At 53.6% G+C, this 15,939-nt stretch overlaps 1 long non-coding RNA gene and 1 pseudogene across 1 annotated transcript in view; one reads left to right on the forward strand and one right to left on the reverse strand.

Moving 5' to 3' along the window:
- Positions 1 to 262: 262 nt before the first annotated feature.
- Positions 263 to 15,939, reverse strand: part of LOC132344297 (uncharacterized) — a 30,283-nt gene continuing 14,606 nt past the window's right edge. Inside the window, exons 3-4 of the long non-coding RNA XR_009493509.1 lie at positions 987 to 1,102; positions 263 to 363 (exon numbers count right to left, since the gene is read on the reverse strand). This is a non-coding gene — a long non-coding RNA (uncharacterized lncRNA). The remainder of the gene's footprint in view (positions 364 to 986; positions 1,103 to 15,939) is intronic.
- Positions 3,682 to 15,939, forward strand: part of LOC132344374 (melanoma-associated antigen 10-like) — a 17,715-nt pseudogene continuing 5,457 nt past the window's right edge.

Consider the following 15,939-nt stretch of genomic DNA (forward strand, 5'->3'; position numbering starts at 1 on the left):
ATTTATTTCCTTAATAATTCCGGAGGCTACAATCTACAATCCATATGTTGGCAGGATTGGTTTCTTCCTGAAGTCACTTTCTTCGGCTTGTAGATGACTGTCTTCTCTTTCTGTCTTCATATGATCTTTATGTGTAATCTGTTCCCCATCCCTTCTTCTTATAAGAACTCCAGTCATATTGGATTAGGCCCCATCCTTATGACCTCATTTTACCTCAGTTATCTCTTTAAAGGCCCTGTCTCCAAATTCAGTCACTTCTGAATTGCTGAGGTTTAGGGCTGTCATCTCTGGGGTCGCACAGAATCGGACATGACTGAAGCGACTTAGCAGCAGCAGCAGCAGCAGGACTTCAATGTATGAATTCTGGAGTACACAATTCAGCCCATAACAAAAGAAAACCATTTCATTTCTTCAATGGGTACATTTAAAAAAATCTTAGAAAATTTCAATACTAGTTCATAGGAATTCTTTTAGCAACTAAGGTTAAGGGAGCTTCCATCCCCCCAGATCTACAACAAACATGCTTTATGTGAAATAGTAGAAGCATTTCCATTAAAGTCAGGGAAAATAAATAGATACATGCTATCATCTTTATCATTTAAAATGATACTGGAACACAAAGTCAGAACTGTGGATATCAAAATAAATAAGAGGTATGAATATTGAAAAGAAAGTTATACTATTTGGTGATATTACCTGTGTAGAAAATTCTAAAGAATAAGCATGTTGAATATTCAAATAAACAAGAAACCTCAGAAAGTATAAATTCACTATAGCAAAAGCCAGAGGCCTGTCACATAAAAGCAGTAACTGATTAGAACATGTAATCGAAAATATCCCATTCACAACAGCAATAAAATCCAAAAAGTTCCTTAAAAGAATCATCACAAAAACACTTTAGATCTTTATTGAGGCAACTATAAAAGTTTACTGATAAATTCAGGTAAAGTAAGTCTCAGATAAATGGGGCAGTATATCATACTTACTGATGGGATATACATCATTGTAAAGATGTCAATTCTCATTTACAGATTTCATGCCTTACTTGTAGCTGCAAAGATGACAATCAAACTTGGCCCGTTGTGTTCTCCCAAAATCAAGCCTGGAAAACCATAGAAGGTAGAATAAAAAGAAATCTCACAACTGTACATAATAAAATCTAAGCAACAAAACATGAGAAACCCCTGGGGAAGACTGAGGACTGTGTTGAACTTGTGTTTGGGATGAGGAAGTCCTGGGCTAAGAGAGGTTGGAGAGAGTTTATAGATTATAATAGAAGGAAGATGACAGTATAGGGAGGAGTAAAGTTTAAAAGCTTCTGTTCCTACTTCAATATAGTAATCTGAGGCTGCACCTCAGACCCCAGATGCCAGTATCCTTGAGGACAGCAGGACAGCAGGGAAAAATGAGTTGATTTACCCAGTATGACTTGAGTCTGCTTAATAATCAGTTTGAAACCCCTTTAGTGGGTAAAGACTGGTCTTTTTTTAAAAAAAAATGTACTATTTTAGCAGACTAATAAAAAATGTTACTAAAAATAGAATAGTGAGTATCACAATGAATCACCCACAGTAAGGGTAGATATTCATGAAATACACACAAACACACACACCATATATTCTACATATATTTGGTAGAGATACACAATGTAACAATATATTTCTAAGAATGAGGGTTACATAAAAGAAAATTACTTCATTGGACAATGCAGAGTTAGATAAGCTCAAAGGAGGCAGGATATCCCATAAATCACAACTGTGTCAGCTTCTTCCATGTAGAAAATACATTTTTTAGAACAAAAGTTTCTGAAATCTAAGTCTGGCTAGTGAAGAGCCCCCTTAGGAAGTTGGGCTTCATCTCTCTCAATGGATGCTGCTACTCTCTTACAAAGCATCTAGCCTGGAACCTAAAACCATTCTCTGTAGGAGATGCACCTGAGCAAATGGCCAGAGATGGCAGGAAGGGATAATTTCCCATTTTGGTATTTAGTTGAACCCAGGGGTACAAGATGAGGACTCTCAGAGAGGACTGAGGGGTGCACCCATACCAGAACAGAGGTACCCCACAGAATCCTGCTTCACTGCTGATGTCAGTCCTTGGAGACTTCAGCATAGATCTCAGGCTGAGCAGCCCCCTTCATTTCCAGCTTGGAGGGTCTCAGGAGGGTAGAGGCCTTGGTCTGGAGGTGGCAGACATAGGTCAGCAAGGGGAGGAGCCTAGATCTTGCTAGTTGTCAAGGTGAGGACTTAAAGAGGATTTGAGGGTCTGAAGAACTGGGCCCTAGCCCTGCCCTCTTTCTGTGGTCAGCCCTGGGAAACCGCAGGGTGTGGTCACTGGATGTGGTCAGAAGGGAAAGAACAGGTAACACTGTCGTCATCCAGTCACCAACAGACATCAAGGTGAGGACCATGAGGGAGGAGCAATTAGAAGCCTGCGCCAGACAGAGGAGGTACTACAGAATCCAGCCCTTTATTTACTTTCAAACTCTGCTACTGCTACTGCTAAGTCACTTCAGTCGTGTCCGACTCTGTGCGACCCCATAGACGGCAGCCCACCAGGCTCCCCGTCCCTGGGATTCTCCAGGCAAGAACTCCAGTGGGTTGCCATTTCCTTCTCCAATGCATGAAAGTGAAAAGTGAAAAGTGAAGTCGCTCAGTCGTGTCTGACTCTTAGCGACCCCATGGACTGCAGCCCACCAGGCTCCTCCGTCCATGGGATTTTCCAGCTTTCAACTCTAGGAGGTCCTAAAGCATGATGGCTGGGTGTGGGGTTCCCTGACTTCTCACTAAGGCATCAGAAACAGTTGAGGACCTTGCTCTGAGGAACCCTGTTTCATGTCAGGAGAAGGGAGGGGACCCAGGCCTTGCCAGGCATCCAGAGGAAGATCTTGAGGAAGGACTGTGTTGAGCCCCTTCCCAGACAGCGGGAGACCCACAAAAAGCTGCCCATATAGTCAGCATGGGATGTCCTGAGTAGTCCAGTCAGATAGAGTGCCCCTCCCCATGCCCTCTTTGGAGAGGTGCTTAGGGAAATGGCGACTTTGGACCAAAGGATGCATTATCAGGTCAGCAAAAAGGAGGGCATACAAGCCTTGTCAGGAGTAAATATAAATACTATTTTTGGACAAGTCTGAGGTATGCCTGCAATCTCAGGGCGAGCCAGTAGCTTGCCCTGCCTCTGCTGTCAACCTTCCATAGCCCTGTCACGCATGCCTTGATGTTCTCAAGGAGTAGGGCTTGTTCTGGAGATCGTGAGGGAAGCAGCCCAGGCAGAGCCCAGAGTCTAAGGTGAGGACTCTGAGCTAGGACTGCATGGCTTTTCCACACCAGAGCTGGAATCCTGTCAGTGCCCTGCAGAAAGAGTAGGAACCCTGGCTCTGCCTCATAGATGGGGCAAGGAAACCCGGCCACGTCTCCTAGTAGAGCTGGAAATCCTGCCCTGCCACACAGACAGCGCCATGAAACTGGGCCCTGCCCCGCAGAAAGAGCGGGAACCCTGGCTGTGTCTCACAGATGGGACAGAGAAACCTGGCCATGTCTCCTAAGGTAGAGGTGCAAATCCGGCCCTGCCTCTCAGAAAAGAGTGGGAACCCTGGCTTCGCCTTACAGATGGGGTGGGAGAAACCTGGCCTACTTCTCATAGTAAAGCTGGAAACCCCACCCCTGCCCGGCACAGATAGCCATGAAACGAACCCTGGTTGCGTCTTATAAGGTAGAGCTGGAAAATCCAGCCTTGCCTGACAGAATGAGTGGGAACGCTGGCTGTGTCCTGACAGGTAGAGCCGAAAATCCACCCCGTGGATGGGGCGGGGAAACCTGGCCCGCCTTAGCCCTGCAGTCATCCCTGGGAGACCATACATAGGACTCCTAGAGGTGGTGTGTCCGGACCATTTCTTCTGGAGTCTGAGGGACACGAGGCTTCTCTGAGAGGCCGGGGAAGAAGGAGTCCAGCTGTTGTCTATCAGGTGAGGACCCAGAAGTGGGAGAAGCCCACTGCAGGTCAGGTGGAGGGAGCCCCACCGTGTGCTTGCTTTCAGCTTTGAGAACCCACAGTAGGCTTCCTGGACATGTGGTGAGGCTTGTTAGAGGAGGCTTGGACTTGGGGCACCAAGGAATGAGCCCAGGCCCTACTGGCCTTTGAGGCGAGGACCCAGAGCAGGGGAGAGCAGCCTCCTTAGCCCCCGTGGACGGGACCCTCTGGCATGCTATGCCTCGGCCATCCTTCCCAGGAGGTCTCAGGCAGGGGGTCCCGAATGTGATGTGTCCTGACTTGCACCCAGGGGACTGGGGCACTCTGAGGCGTCGGTGGAGGACTCAGGGTGGGAGACGTGGAGGTGAGAATGCAGAGGAAGGCTCCCTCTCCACTCTGGGTCCTGGGACCCAGAGGCCCATGACGCCCTCCCCGCCTGCTCTCAGCCCTGAGGCGACCTGAGGGGAGCTAGGGGCGCTGCGCCCCTCTTTGTCTTCTGACTTCTGTCTGGCTCCTCATGGCGATGGTGGGTGCAGGGTGAGGGAACGGCCTCAGGTCAAGAGAAGCAGGGGAGGCGGGCCTGTGGGGCGTGAATGTGAAACTCGGGGTTGGGGGCACCTTCCGCAGCCGAGGAGCCCCACCAATTCCGCTCCGCTGCCCCAGTCACCTGGAGGACTCGGCCGCGGGGCTCGGGAGTGGTGGCCCTCGCTCCCTCAGGACGTGGTGGGGCTGGTCTCTGGGGAGAGAGGCCTTTGCCTGCGGGGTGGTGGGAATATCATAAGCGGGGCCAGAGCTCCCTGCTGCAGAAGATATGCTGGTCAGCCCCTACTGTCAGCCCTCAGAGGTGCTGGGCGGAGGGGTGGGGAGGGGAGTGGAATGGGAAAGGGTGGGGGGTGGGGGAGGGAGGGTGTGGCCTCTCTTAACGTTTCTCTGGTTGTTCTCAAGGGAGTGAGGACCAAGTCTGAAGGAGCAGGGACAGTTTGGTAGAGAGAGAAATTGCAGGCCTTCCCCAGGGTCAGATATAAGACTGAGGGCACCCCCTACACCAGAACACATTGGACCCAGCAGTTCTCTGCCCTTGCCATTAACACAGGAGAGCCAAGGATGCTTACTGGATTTGGGCCCTGACTACTTTTTTTCTGGGGGCTTCCCAGGATGGAAGACCTGGGTCTGGTAGATGTGCCTGAGTTCAGCAGAGGGAGGAGAGCCACATGCTGTCAGGCATCAAGATAAGTACTCTGAGGGAAAATCTACAGGACCTCCCAACCTATGAAGAGGGGTCTCCCAGAAACCTGCCCCTGCTGTCAGCCCTGTGAGGCCATGTAGCAGGGATGCCAAATGTGGCTTTATTGACTTCCACTCTGGGAGTCTCAGGGAGGTGAGACTTTTTCTGAGGGGTAGACCTCTGGATAACAGAGAGAACTGTGAGGGAGGATGGAGAGGACCTCCCTCACCAGGTAGATTGGGCCTTGCCCTGAAAATATCTGTCTTAAAGAGAAAGGGCCCCAGCCCAGCTGTTCCTCTTGTCAGCCCCAGGAGACCACAGGCAGGGTTGGACAGATGTGGCATTTCCTAACTTTTGCTGGGGAATGGGGGTCTCAGAGAGGTGAGGGCATCCCTTTGAAGGGGAGACATCAGAACAGGGAGGAGTTTCAGGCTCGGTCAGGAATCAAGGTAAGGGCCATTGAGAGTCCTGAAAACCCCCCTTCCCTGAAAAGAAGGATGCCACAGAGTCTCAGCCCTGGGAGGATCCAAGTAGAGGTAAACAGAGGGGAGGAACTCTCACTTGTGCCACAAACTCTACCAGGAGTTCAGGGGATAGAGTGTCTCAGGGAGGTGAGGTCTGGGTTGGAGCAGAAAACTTCAGGTCAGCGGAGGGTAGGACAAGCCTTGCCAGGGGTACAGATGAATACTTTGAGTGAGGATTGAGTACATCCCCTATGCCAGAACAGACCCCAGGCAGGGGTGGTTGGACTTTGTGTCTTTTTACTTTGTATGGGGTGTCCCAGGGAGATGAACACTTTGGTCTGAGCTGATGACATCAGCCAAAGGGGCAGTTCCAGAATCTGAGGAGTCAAGGTAAGATAAAGGTCTTGAAGGAGGGGACTAAAGTTACTCCTTAACACAGACAGAAGGGGTCACACAGAAACTCCACACTGTCCCCACTATCCACCCTGGAAGGATCTAGGCAGTAATGGTCAGATGTGGTGTACCCTCACTCCCTGCAAGGGGTATGTGGAGCTGTCCCTGGGAGATAAAACCTTGGTCTGAGAAGGATGATTTTAGGTCACCACCTAAATTGGGCAAGGCCCTCCAGGAGTAAAGAGTACATTGAGGGAAGACAGAGAGAATTACCTATCTCAGAAGAGGAAGCCCAGCCCCTGCTGCCAGCCATGGGAGACCCCCAACCAGAGGTGGTTGGATGTAATGTCTCTTTACTTTTGTCTTGAGGGTGTTTAGGCCTTGAGGTGAAGGCCTTGGTATGAATGAGAAGACAGGTCAGCTGAAGGAGTCACATCAGATCAGAAGAGGGAAAAGTCCCAGACTCTACCAGAGTCAAGGTAAGGACACTTGGTGAGGACCAAAGGCACTTTCAATCCCAGAATGAAGAGACCCCATGGAGTCTAGCTATCTCTTGTCTTCAGGCCTGGAAGGATTCAGGCAGGGTTGGTTGTATATGATATGCCCCCACTTTATCCAAGGGTGAGAAAATTGTCTCAGAAAGGTGAGGTCATGGTCTGAGGCAGTAATGTCCAGTCAGCAGGGGGTGGTCTAGGCCCTGTCGAGGTAAAAATGGATACCATGAGGGAAGACTGAAGATAGCCCTACCAGAGGACACATGGGGCCCAGCACTTGCTTTTAGCACTGGAAGGACCTAGCAAGGGTGGTAAGATGTAGTGCCTCATTTTTGTCCATGGGTTTTTCAGGAAGGTGAAGTCCTCATTCTGAGGAAGTGGCAGTCTGTGGGGAAGCTACATCAGCTCAGCAGAGGGAAGAGTCCTGGATTCTGCCAGAGTTTAAGGTAGGGACCCTGAATGAGGACTGAGGGCACACCCTCACCTGAGGACCCAAGGCATACCCAGCTCTGCCCTGCCCCTGTGGTCAGCCCTGGGGGGCCCTGGGCACAGTGGTCAGATGGTGTACCCTTACTTCCTTCTTGGTGGTCTCAGGCAGGTGAGGGCTTGTTCTGAAGGGGCCAGACTCAGGACAGCAGAGGGAGTCCCAGAACCAACCAGCAGTGTGAGGAATGAGGGTAACCCTCAGCTAGGAGAGAGGGGAACCCACAAACTTCGTTCAGCTCCTGCTGTCACTCTGGGAGGCCCTGGGCAGGTGTGGCCGAAAGTGTTGCCCCTTCACTTCTCATCTGTCTCAGGAATGTAAGCTCTTGTCTTAAGCTAGTGCAGGCAGGGAAAGAGGGGGCACAAGCCTTGTTAGAGCAAAGGTAAGAACCTTAGCATGGAGGGAATCATCCACTCCAGAACAGTAATGACCTCACAGAACTCAACCCCTCCTCACCTGTCAGAGGCTCCAGGAACTATGAGGTAAGGGCCTTGGTGTGAGGCACATGTCCTCAGGTCAGCAGAGCCCAGGCAGTGCTTGGAAGTCAAGGTGAGGTGGATACTCTGAATGTCTACCAAGGACCCCACCTATTCCAGAACAGAAGGGATCTCACAGTTCCTGACCCCACCTGCCATAGTCATCCCTGGAAGCCTTGGGCTGTGCTGGTTGGCTGCACTCTGAGGAGCTTTCTAACATCCTCTTATAGGTTCCCAGGGAAAAACTGTCCAGGGAGACAGGAGCCCTGTGAGGCCCTAGAGAACTCCCTAAAGAGGAGATCTGTAAGTCAGCCTTTGTCAGAGCTGCCAAGGGTACATTTCTCTGATGAGGTTGCTAACCACTTTCTCTCTCTTTCAGGCCCGTGGGATCCCATCTCCTACCATCCTGCTAACACTTCCACCTACTCCTTCAACAAGACTTATCATGCCTTACTTTCCAAAGTGTCTACGCCTCACATTTGAGCCAGGGTTTCATACCTAAGTGAAATACAAGACTTGCTGATGGTTCAGGATTCCATAACTGAGGAGAAGAAGGAGACCTTCTCAATTTCTTCTTGCTCTTTCACCTTCTCCTACCCCTCTCCTTCCCCCCACCCTTCCTCTCCACTGATATTGGGCACACCAGAGGAGAAGCAGGAGGAGAAAAGGAACAGCAGGAGGAGAAGGAACAACAGCAGCAGGAGGAGAAGGAGCAAGAGGAGGAGAAGGAGCAAGAGGAAGAGAAGGAGCAGAGGGAGAAGAAGGAGGAGGAGAAGGAGCAGGAGGAGCAGGAGGAGGAGAAAGAGCAGCAGGAGCAGGAGGAGGAGGAGAAGGATCAGCAGGAGAAGGAGCAGGAGGAGGAGAAGGAGCAGAAGGAAGAGAAGAGCAGCAGGAAGAGATGAGCAGGAGGAGGAGGAGCAGAAGAAGGAGAAGAGGAGCAGGAGGAGAAGGAGCAAGAGGAGCAGGAGGAGGAAGGAGGAGAAAGAGCAGGAGGAGGAGAAGGAGCAGGAGGAGGAGGAGAAGAAGGATCAGCAGGAGGAGAAGGAGCAGCAGGAGGAGAGGGAGGAGAAAGAGCAGGAGGAGGAGAAGGAGGAGGAGGAGAAGAAAGAGGACCAGGAGGGGGAGCAGGAGGAGAAGGAGGAGAAGAAGGATCAGCAAGAGGAGAAGGAGCAGGAGGAGGAGGAGAAGGATCAGCAGGAGGAGAAGGAGCAGGAGCAGGAGAAGGGGCAGAAGGAGGAGAAAGAGGAGCAGGAGGAGAAGGAGCAGGAGGAGGAGAAAGAGCAGCAGAGGAGAAGGAGCAGGAGGAGGAGAAAGAGGAGCAGGAGGAGAAGAGGAGCAGGAGGGGGAGCAGGAGCAGAAGGAGGAGAAGAAGGATCAGCGAGGAGGAGAAGGAGCAGGAGGAGGAGAAGGATGCAGAAAGAGGAGAAAGAGGAGGAGGAGGAGGAGCAGGAGGAGAAGGATTCCACAGAGGAGAAGGAGCAGGAGGAGGAGAAAGAGGAGCAGGAGGAGAAGGAGCAGGAGGAGGAGAAGAAGCAGAAGGAGGGAAAGAGGAACAGGGAGGAAAAGGAGCAGGAGGAGGTGGAGAAGGATCAGCAGGAGGAGAACGAGCAGGAGGAGGAGAAGGAGCAGAAGAGGAGAAGAGGAGCAGGAGGAGGAGGAGGAGAAGGAGCAGGAGCAGAAGGAGAAGAAAGAGGAGGAGGAGGAGGAGGAGGAGAAGGAGCAGGAGGAGGAGAAAGAGGAGCAGAAGGAGAAGGAGCAGGAGGAGGAGAAAGAGGAGCAGGAGGAGAAAGAGGAGCAGGAGGGGGAGCAGGAGCAGAAGGAGGAGAAAAGGATCAGGAGGAGGAGAAGGAGCAGGAGGAGGAGGAGAAGGATTAGCAGCAGGAGAAGGAGCAGGAGCAGGAGGAGAAGGATCAGCAGGAGAAGGAGCAGGAGGAGAAGGAGCAGGAGGAGGAGGAGGAGAAGGATCAGCAGGAGCAGAAGGAGCAGGAGGAGGAGAAGGGGCAGGAGGAGGAGAAGGGCAGAAGGAGGAGAAAGAGGAGCAGGAGGAGAAGGAGCAGGAGAGGAGAAAGAGCAGCAGGAGGAGAAGGAGCAGGAGGAGGAGAAAGAGGACAGGAGGAGAAAGAGGAGCAGGAAAGGGAGCAGGAGCAGAAGGAGGAGAAGAAGGATCAGCAGGAGGAGAAGGAGCAGGAGGAGAAGGAGCAGAAAGAGGAGAAAGAGGAGGAGGAGGAGGAGCAGGAGGAGAAGGATCCACAGGAGGAGAAGGAGCAGGAGGAGGAGAAAGAGGAGCAGGAGGAGAAGGAGCAGGAGGAGGAGAAGAAGCAGAAGGAGGGGAAAGAGGAACAGGAGGAAAAGGAGCAGGAGGAGGTGGAGAAGGATCAGCAGGAGGAGAAGGAGCAGGAGGAGGAGAAGGAGCAGAAGGAGGAGAAAGAGGAGCAGGAGGAGGAGGAGGAGAAGGAGCAGGAGCAGAAGGAGGAGAAAGAGGAGGAGGAGGAGCAGGAGGAGAAGGAGGAGGAGGAGGAGAAGAGGAGCAGGAGGAGAAGGAGCAGGAGGAGGAGAAAGAGGAGCAGGAGGAGAAAGAGGAGCAGGAGGGGGAGCAGGAGCAGAAGGAGGAGAAGAAGGATCAGCAGGAGGAGAAGGAGCAGGAGGAGGAGAGAAGGATTAGCAGGAGGAGAAGGAGCAGGAGCAGGAGGAGAAGGATCAGCAGGAGAAGGAGCAGGAGGAGAAGGAGCAGGAGGAGGAGGAGGAGAAGGATAAGCAGGAGCAGAAGGAGCAGGAGGAGGAGAAGGGCAGGAGGAGGAGAAAGAGGAGCAGGAGGAGAAGGAGCAGGAGGAGGAGAAAGAGCAGCAGAGGAGAAGGAGCAGGAGGAGGAGAAAGAGGAGCAGGAGGAGAAAGAGGAGCAGGAGGAGAGAAGGAGCAGAAGGAGCAGAAAGAGGAGCAGGAGGAGGAGAAGAGCAGCAGGAGGAGAAGGAGCAGGAGAGGAGAAGGAGCAGAAGGAGGAGAAGGAGCAGGAGGAGGAGAAAGAGGAGCAGGAGGAGGAGAAAGAGGAGCAGAAGGAGAACGAGCAGGAGGAGCAGGAGGAGGAGAAAGAGCAGCAGCAGGAGAAGGAGCAGGAGCAGGAGAAGAAGGATCATCAGGAGAAAGAGCAGGAGGAGGAGAAAGAGCAGGAGGAGGAGAAGGAGCAGGAGGAGGAGAAGGGGCAGAAGGAGAAGAAGGACCCACAGGAGGAGAAGGAGCAGGAGGAGGAGGAGAAGAAGGATCAGCAGGAGGAGAAGGAGCAGGAGGAGGAGAAGAAGCAGGAGGAGGAGAAAGAGCAGCAGGAGGAGAAGGAGCAGGAGGAGGAGAAGAAGGATCACCAGGAGGAGAAAGAGCAGGAGGAGGAGAAGGAAGAGAAAGAGCAGGAGGAGGAGAAGGAGCAGGAAGAGGAGGAGAAGAAGGATCAGCAGGAGGAGAAGGAGAAGGAGGAGGAGAAGGAGCAGGTGGAGGAAGGAGCATAAGGAGGAGAAAGAGCAGGAGGAGGAGAAAGAGGAGGCAGGAGGAGAAGGAGCAGAAGGAGAAGGAGAAGAAGGATCAGCAGGAGGAGGAGGAGGAGCAGAAGGAGGAGAAAGAGGAGCAGGAGGAGAAGGAGCAGGAGGAGAAAGAGCAGCAGGAGGAGAAGGAGCAGGAGGAGGAGAAGAAGCAGAAGGAGGGGAAAGAGGAGCAGGAGGAGGAGGAGGAGAAGGAGCATGAGGTGGAGCAGGAGGAGGAGAAGGAGTAGAAGGAGGAGAAAGAGGAGGAAGAGGAGAAGCAGGAAGAGAAGGAGCAGCAGGAGGAGAAAGAGCAGCAGAAGGAGAAGGAGCAGGAGAAGGAGAAGAAGTATCAGCAGGAGAAAGAGCAGGAGGAGCCAGAGCAGAAGGAGGAGAAAGAGCAGCAGGAGGAGAAGGAGCAGGAAAGGAAAAGAAGGATCAGCAGGAGGAGAAGGAGCAGGAGGAGGAGAAGGAGCAGCAGGAGGAGAAGGAGCAGAAGGAGGAGAAAGAGGAGCAGGAGGAGAAGGAGGAGGAGGAGCAGGAGGAGGAGAAGGAGCAGAAGGAGGAGAAAGAGGAGGAGGAGGAGGAGCAGGAGGAGAAGGATCCGCAGGAGGAGAAGGAGCAGGAGGAGGAGAAAGAGGAGCAGGAGGAGAAGGCAGAGGAGGAAAGAGCAGCAGGAGGAGAAGGAGCAGAAGGAGGAGAAGAAGCAGAAGGAGGAGAAAGAGGAGCAGGAGGAGAAGGAGGAGGAGGAGGAGAAGGAGCAGAAGGAGGAGAAAGAGGAGCAGGAGGAGAAGGAGGAGGAGGAGCAGGAGGAGGAGAAGGAGCAGAAGGAGGAGAAAGAGGAGGAGGAGGAGGAGCAGGAGGAAAGGATCCGCAGGAGGAGAAGGAGCAGGAGGAGGAGAAAGAGGAGCAGGAGAAGAAGGAGCAGGAGGAGAAAGAGCAGCAGGAGGAGAAGGAGCAGGAGGAGGAGAAGAAGCAGAAGGAGGGGAAAGAGGAGCAGGAGGAGGAGGAGAAGGAGCAGGAGGTGGAGCAGGAGCAGAAGGAGGAGAAAGAGGAGGAGGAGGAGGAGCAGGAAGAGAAGGAGCAGCAGGAGGAGAAGGAGCAGGAGGAGCAGGAGGAGGAGAAAGAGCAGCAGAAGGAGAAGGAGCAGGAGAAGGAGAAGTATCAGCAGGAGAAAGAGCAGGAGGAGCCAGAGCAGAAGGAGGAGAAAGAGCAGCAGGAGGAGAAGGAGCAGGAGGAGAAGGAAAGAAGGATCAGCAGGAGGAGAAGGAGCAGGAGGAGGAGAAGGAGCAGAGGCAAGAGAGGAGGAGAAGGGCAGGAGAGGAGGAGAGAAGAGGAGCAGAGAGGACAAGGAGGAGGAGGACAGGAGGAAGGAGGAGGGAGGAGAAGGAGGAGAAAGAGGAGCAGGAGGAGAAGGAGGAGAGGGAGAGAGGAGCAGGAGAGAGAAGGAGCAGAAGGAGGAGAAAGAGGAGGGCAGGAAGAGAAAGGAGGAGGAGGGAGCAGGAGCAGAAGGAGAAAGAGGAGGAGGAAGGAGAAAGAGCAGGGGCAGGAGGAGAAGGAGCAGGGGAGGAGAAAGAGCAGACAGGAGGAGAAGGAGCAGGAGGGGTGAAGGATCAGCAGGAAGAAGGAGCAGGAGGAGGAGAAGGGGAGAAAGAGGAGAAAGAGGAGCAGGAGGAGAAGGAGCAGGAGGAGGAGAGAGCAGCAGGAGGAGAAGGAGCAGGAGGAGGAGAAAGAGGAGCAGGAGGAGGAAAAGAGGAGCAGGAGGAGGAAGAGGAGCAGAAGGAGGAGAAGAAGGATCAGCAGAGAGGAGAAGGAGCAGGAGGAGGAGAAGAGAGGAGAAGGGAGGAGAAAGAGGAGAGGAGGAAGCAGGAGGAGAAGGATCACAGGAGGAGAAGGAGCAGGAGGAGAAGGACAGGAGGAGAGAGAAAGAAGCAGAAGGAGGGGAAAGAGAGAACAGGAGGAAAAGGAGCAGGAGGAGGTGGAGAAGAGATCAGCAGGAGGAGAAGGAGCAGGGGAGGAGGAGAAGGAGCAGAAGGAGGAGAAAAGAGGAAGCAGGAGGAGGAGGAGGAGAAGGAGGAGGAGCAGAGGCAGGAGAAAAGAGAGGAGGAGGAGCAGGAGGAGAGAGGAGAGCAGGAAGGAGGAGGAAAGAGGAGCAGAAGATGAGAAGGAGCAGGAGGGAGACAGGAGGAGAGAAGAGCAGGCAGGCAGGAGGAGAAAGGAGCAGGAGGGCAGGAGAAGAAGGATCATCAGGAGAAAGAGCAGGAGGAGGAGAAGGAGCAGGAGGAGGAGAAAGAGGAGCAGGAGGGGAGCAGAGAGCAGAAGAAGGAGAAGAAGGACCGGATAAGGAGGAGAGGAGCAGGAGGAGGAGGAGAGAAGGATCAGCAGGAGGAGAGGAGCAGGAGAGGAGAAGAGCAGGAGGAGGAGAAAGAGCAGCAGGAGGAGAAGAGCAGAGGAGAGAAGAAGGACAGCAGAGAGAGCAGGAGGAGGAGAAGAAAGAGAAAGAGCAGGAGGAGGAGAGGAGAGGAAGAGGAGAGAGAAGGAAGGACAGAGAGGAGAAGGAGCAGGAGGAGGAGGAAGAAGAAGGATCAGCAGGAGAGAAGGAGGCAGGAGGAGGAGCAGAGAGGCAGAGAGGAGGAGAAAAGAGGAGGAGGAGCAGGAGGAGAAGGAGGCAGAGGAGGAGGAGAAGAGAGGAGCAGGAGAAGAAGGAGGCAGGAGGAGAAAGAAGCAGAGCAGGAGGAAGAAGGAGGCAGGAGGAGGAGAAGAAGCAGAAGGAGGGGAAGAGGAGGCAGGAGGAGGAGGAGAGGAAGAAGGACAGTAGGTTAGCAGGAGCAGAAGGAGGAGAAAGAGAGAGGAGGAGGAGGAGCAGGAAGAAAGGAGCAGCAGGGGAGAAGAAGGAAGCAGGAGGAGCAGGAGAGCGAGGAGAAAGAGCAGCAGAAGGAGAAGGAGCAGGAGAAGGAGAAAAAGTAATCAGCAGGAGAAAGAGCAGGAGGAGCCAGAGCAGCGGAGGAGAAGAGAGCAGCAGGAGAGAAGGAGCAGGAGGAGAAGGAAAAGAGATCAGCAGGAGGAGAAGGAGCAGGAGGAGAGAAGGAGCAGGAGGAGGAGAAGGGGCAGAAGGAGGAGAAAGAGGAGCAGGAGGAGAAGGAGAGGAGGAGCAGGAGGAGGAGGAGGAGAAGGAGGAAAGAGGAGCAGGAGGAGAAGGAGGAGGAGGAGCAGGAGGAGGAGAAGGAGCAGAAGGAGGAGAAAGAGGGCACGAAGACGAAGGAGGGAGGAGGAGCAGGAGCAGAAGGAGAGAAGAGAGGAGGAGGAGAAAGAGCAGCAGGAGAGAAGGACAGGAGGAGGAGAAAGAGCAGCAGGAGGAGAAGGAGCAGGAAGGGGGTGAATGGATCAGCAAGGAGGAGAAGGAGCAGGAGGAGGAGAAGGGGCAGAAGGAGGAGAAAGAAGGAGCAGACGAGGAGGAGAAGGAGCAGGAGAGGAGAAAGAGCAGGCAGGAGGAGAAGGAGCAGGAGGAAGGTAGAAAAGAGGACAGGAAAGGAGAAGAGGAGCAGGAGGGGGAGAGGACAGAAAAGGAGAAGAGATCAGCAGGAGGAGAAGGAGCAGGAGGAGGAGAAGGAGCAGAAGAGGAGAAGAGGAGGAGGAGGAGCAGGAGGAGAAGGATCCACAGGAGAAGAGAAGGAGCAGGAGGAGGAGAAAGAGAGCAGGAGGAGAAGGAGGGGCAGGAGGAGGAGAAAAAGAGAAGGAGGGGAAAGAGGAACAGGAGGAAAAGGAAGCAGGAGGAGGTGGAGATGGATCAGCAGGAGGAGAAGGAGCAGGAGAAGGAGAAGGAGCAGAAGGAGGAGAAAGAGGACGAGGAGGAAGGAGGGAGAGAGGAGGAGAAGGAGCAGAGCAGAAGGAGGAGAAAGAGGAGGAGGAGCAGGAGGAGAAGGAGCAGGAGGAGGAGAAAGAGGAGCAGAAGGAGAACGAGCAGGAGGAGCAGGAGGAGGAGAAAGAGCAGCAGGAGGAGAAGGAGCAGGAGCAGGAGAAGAAGGATCATCAGGAGAAAGAGCAGGAGGAGGAGAAGGAGCAGGAGGAGGAGAAAGAGGAGCAGGAGGGGGAGCAGGAGCAGAAGAAGGAGAAGAAGGACCCACAGGAGGAGAAGGAGCAGGAGGAGGAGGAGGAGAAGGATCAGCAGGAGGAGAAGGAGCAGGAGGAGGAGAAGGAAGCAGGAGGAGGAGAAAGAGCAGCAGGAGGAGAGGAGGGCAGGAGGAGGAGAAGAAGGATCACAGGCAGGAGAAAGAGCAGGAGGAGGAGAAGGAAAGAGAAAGAGCAGGAGGAGGAGAAGGAGTAGAGAGAGGAGGAAAAAAGGATCACAGGAGGAGAGAGGAGGGCAGGAGGAGGAGAGAAGGAGCAGAGGAGGAGAGGAGCATAAGGAGGAGAAAGAGCAGGAGGAGGAGAAAAGGGAGCAGGAGGAGAAGGAGCAGCAAGGAGAAGGAGAAGAAGGGACAGGGGCAGAGAGGAGAGGAAGGAGCAAGAAGGAGGAGAAAGAGGAGGAGGAGGGAGCAGGAGGAGAAGGATCCGCAAGGAGGAGAAGAGAGGCAGAGAGGAGCAAGAAGAGAGAGGGAGGCAGGAGAAGAAGGAGCAGGAGGAGAAGAGCAGACAGCAGGAGGAGAAAGGGGGGGCAGGAGGAAAGAGAAGAAGTAGTCAGCAGGAGAAAGAGCAGGAAGGAGCAGAGCAGAAGGAGGAAAAAGAGAGGCAGGAGGGAGGAGCGGAGGAGTGAGGAGAGAGAGCAGATGAGAGGGAGGAGAAGGGGAGAGGCAGGGGAGGAGGAAGGAGCAGGAGAGGAGGAAGGAGGAGTAAGGAGGAAGAGAGAGAGGAGAGAGGAGGAGAAGGAGGAGGAGGAGGCAGGAGGAGGGGAAGGAGCAGAGGAGGAGAAAGAGGAGCAGGAGGAAGGAGGA

Source organism: Bos taurus, chromosome X (genome assembly GCF_002263795.3).
Source record: "Bos taurus isolate L1 Dominette 01449 registration number 42190680 breed Hereford chromosome X, ARS-UCD2.0, whole genome shotgun sequence".
Lineage (NCBI taxonomy): Eukaryota > Metazoa > Chordata > Mammalia > Artiodactyla > Bovidae > Bos > Bos taurus.